The sequence below is a fragment of the Opisthorchis viverrini genome (assembly GCF_000715545.1).
Source record: "Opisthorchis viverrini unplaced genomic scaffold opera_v5_19, whole genome shotgun sequence".
Lineage (NCBI taxonomy): Eukaryota > Metazoa > Platyhelminthes > Trematoda > Opisthorchiida > Opisthorchiidae > Opisthorchis > Opisthorchis viverrini.
In genome coordinates this window covers 2,106,376-2,110,695 of record NW_008751675.1, presented here as the reverse complement: position 1 = coordinate 2,110,695, position 4,320 = coordinate 2,106,376, and positions in this window count along the sequence as shown.

The window sequence follows — 4,320 nt, the reverse complement described above, 5'->3', positions numbered from 1 at the left end:
CACCCTTTCGGTGCCTAGCTACCATGCCACACGAAGGAGGCACGAGGGCTGGGATACTGCCAGGTTGCCCAAGCCTAGACAGGGAATGTGACGTCTATTACCATTGAAACGCACAGGGTTTTAGACAAGCTACTTCGGGCTCCGATTTTATCATCGTCGCTTGGGGGGCGTGCAGCTGTCTACATTTCCGTATCACGTGCAAGCGGCAAGCAGTAGGATGACAGAGCGGTTTGAAGGTAAAAAACGTTCAGCTGTAGCACCCTTTCGGTGCGTAACTGCCAGGCCACCAGAAGGATATTGCCAGGTTGCCCAAGCCTAGACAAATGAAGTCGAGAGGCAGAGGTTGGGTCCAAAACACGGACCTACCGGTCAACAAAAACGCGCTCTAACCACTAGGCCATCTCACCATCTCGTCTGGAGGTAGATGTCTAAGAAGAACGAGTCGAAACAGTGAGCCCTGAGGAACTCCGTACATGATGTCACGACGGTTACGGTTCAGTCGCAATTAGCGATCCGGCTAGTATCCGGTGTAAACATCAGGTGGCCAGTTTTCGCAGGTCTGCGATGCAGCATTCGGTTGAAGGCCATAAAAGAGTTAAGACAGATGACATCAGTCCTAAACTCTTTATCGGTCATCTTTATCTTACAATCCTTGGTGGCCACATTGCTTGTCGGACACGCTTCTCGTGTCCGAAATCACGCGTTGCATTGGTGATTAGGATCTATTCTTGAAAGTGCGCACGAAGCCAAACCGCTAAGGAAATCTCCATGTCCATGGACTGAATAGGAGGGATGATAATGAGTCTATAGTCCGAAAAATGATTGTTCTCTTTTCCACACAAGGTTTATACTCACACTGTTCCACTGTACCGGTGGTGTGGCTGAATAAACTAACGAGTGTGTTACTTTGATGAGCACCGCGCTTAGCTCGAGATTGATTGTTATTCAGATCGGCAGCAGCGGTATTCCAGAATACGGTAAGCTTGAGCTTAACAGCAGCAGAAAAGAATCCCGTAGGGGCTGATGACCAGCAACGATAGACATCAACATTTTCGATTTCAGACTGAGCCGGAAGTTGATAAATATGAGTGTTGGCTCCGTATCTCTGACCATTCATGTATCAGAACTACAACTGAGATTCGCCGAAAAGAGCGAATTCGAAGTGCGGTCAGGAAACGGGTCCCTAATGAAGCAGACGACACCTCACCCAGAGAAGACATGCAGTACTGCAAGGTGAGATGGCTGTGATACAATTCCGAGAAGGTTATTGTGCTCCATACCTAATTCGGAACTGTGGAAACCTAGAGGTGGATAGAATTCGACATGGGGGAATGTTGTTATAGAGACTTTGCGTGCTGTCTGTTGATCGACCGATCATCGTGTAGAAGGTGGATAGTTTTGACAGTGGTTTCTATGTAATCGACTGTAATGATTCACTCGAAACAAATTTATTAGCATTCAATAGGGCTGCTCTCCTGTAAAGTCTCGAGCAGGATACCGATTTGGCCCTAATCCATAATCCCAGACAGAGCGCGGACCGTTTAACCTTTGTTTCGGCTTTTCGTGTCGTAACGATAACTTGGATGGTTCAGGAAATCCGAAATAAATAACAATGGGCAAATCAATGCTCTAAGGTGTTAGTTCGCTCGGTGCTGCTGACTTTCACGGGCCCTCTACGTATGTTTTTCGTGAAAAGAATTGTTCTGGTCGACAGGACTAACTGACCGTTAGTAGTATCCACCGTGGTAGTGGCCGCAAGAATCAGGGTCAGCCTAGGCGGCTAGTCTCCGTTATCTGGGTCCCGCCATACTGGATACCAAGGAGCGAGCGAATACGACGTCGGCGTAGGAGTACAGTTGGGTTCTGTTCCTGTATATTTTTGCCGACAAGTACTTAATGAATATAACTGCTCACGTTTGACCCCAGCGCTACAAGGTTTTGCTCATGAACTTCAGGCACATCCAGTTTCACACAGGGGTGAAGTCATCCCATATCTCTCAAAGCAGGCTGCTTGCACACTGTCAGTACGTCGATAGATTTGACCTTGACTTGACTATATTCGTCCATATCGACTTGTGGATGGGCTCCTCCGGAGGGCCAGGATATCAATGTAGTTGGGTTCTGTTCCTGTATATTTTTGCCGACAAGTACTTAATGAATATAACTGCTCACGTTTGACCCCAGCGCTACAAGGTTTTGCTCATGAACTTCAGGCACATCCAGTTTCACACAGGGGTGAAGTCATCCCATATCTCTCAAAGCAGGCTGCTTGCACACTGTCAGTACGTCGATAGATTTGACCTTGACTTGACTATATTTGTCCATATCGACTTGTGGGTGGGCTCCTCCGGAGGGCCAGTGACGATATCAATGTTGCCAACTTTGTTGCTACACACCGCATAAGATGGTGGAAGGGCATTTCAAAAATATGGAAAGTCTTTTAGCATCTAACGTTTAAATGTGATCGCGCACGACGGGGTCAGCCATTCCGTCGCACAACAGGTTCAGTAGGCGCAACTACATGTGGACATCCCGGGGATTGCGGACCCGGGTTGAAAGTGGTCCCATACTGTTTGGTGGTCCGGGATGGAAAGTTAAAGAAGCAAACAGCTGCACTTCACCATCCGTCGGGGTGGGTGAAGCGGACCCAGAAGCATCAAATGGAATGGTGAACTAAGATGACAAAAATGTGTTAAGTTGCAAGCACATCTGTGACTGTGAAAAGACCTGAATGTGCAATTCAATTTAGATAAAATGATCACAAATAAATAGTTCAATTCTTGTATGAGAACACTCGTCGACAAGAGCTGCATAAGAAGTGAGGAGAGATACATTTGGTTGCGGTATAATTAAGTTTAGGAATGGCTTATAGGAACCGCTCAGCAGTTAGAATTGGGACAAAAGGCCAGACGGATTTAAACCGGGTGACACCCTGGACGGACGATCATGGTAAGTGTGAATTTCAACAGGATGGACGCCTCGCAAGGGGAACAACCCACTATGTCCTCCATTGAAGCAGAAGTTATGCAACGCTCCACGAGTTCGAGTCATTCTCACCGAGGAACCATGCTGATCTTCGCCGTGTCGTTCCAGTTTTAGTGTATGCACTGCCAGAGTACTAGATGCCGCAAAATCTGCTACAGTTAGGCGGTCAGTATTGCAGGCAAGCTACTAGAGCGCAGAAGAGAATTTTCAGGCAGAGAGTCAGAACGCATGTTTGTGAATTCACTCCCGCTTGAGATACCAAATGACGCGGCCATCGGGAAGCTGGGTGGCGAATAGCGTAGGACTCATATGAAGGCGCACCTTCATTGGTGGAATAGGGTTAGTAAGGTCATTGGTTTGCGGGAACTTATCTAATAAAAGCTAAGCTATGCAGATTGGCCTACGGAATTCTCAGGAAAACTGCAGAAAACAAAAAATCAGCACATCTGGCGAGGAGTAACTCATTTCTCGGGTCAATGTGGAATGTATGGGGATGACCTAAAACAAATCTACCATGGAGCGCTGCCCATATAAACCAACGGAAACTATGAATGGACACTAAAGCATGTTTTCCTTCATTCGTTGGATTAGATCTTTTCAACCGTTTTGCCATCCGCCTCAAAACTCAGCAGACTTGACAATTCGCTTAGTTGGCCTGAGAAACCTTTTATCGAGGGGAAAGTTTACCCGACCGTGCCTATCAATACGATGGCTTGGCACTAGGCTACAAACCCTCCTCACTAATAATCAAGCTCCCAGTCTCATTGTAGTTAATTTTGAAAGCAGCAAAATGAGCTTGTGGGTGCAAGAAGAAATAAAGTCTGTTTGAAAAAATTCATTAGGATATCGCTCTTTTTGAACGGTCCTTTCTCATCTGACGCAAACACTCCTGTGATTGCACACCAGGGCAAAGTGGAGCCTCTCAAATTCTCCTTTTAATGGAGCCGATCAGCAGTTCTCAACAGTGGTCATACCGGGTCTGCATTCCGGGTCTTCACTGCGCCAGCGCACGCCTCAGCCGACGAAAGCGTGCAGTCTTGATCGGTAAGATGGAGTTGATTTAGCTTTCGACGGACATCCTGCTGACTTATCCCCTACCCCGGTGGTAGCTGATGTTTGCAGCACCGGCTCAGACTTGCTTGGTTGATGATAATCGACCGAACACCAAGCGACAGGATTACGTCCTATAGAAAAATTCAGGTGAACAATCAGTTGGGGAAGCGGGAATGTCGGTGATTCAGGCAGTTGTCCGGTGAGCCAATCAGTTGTTTCTGGGGTTCCACTTTTTACCGCAACCGATGAAGATGTGTCTAACAATCAACCAATGGTGGATAC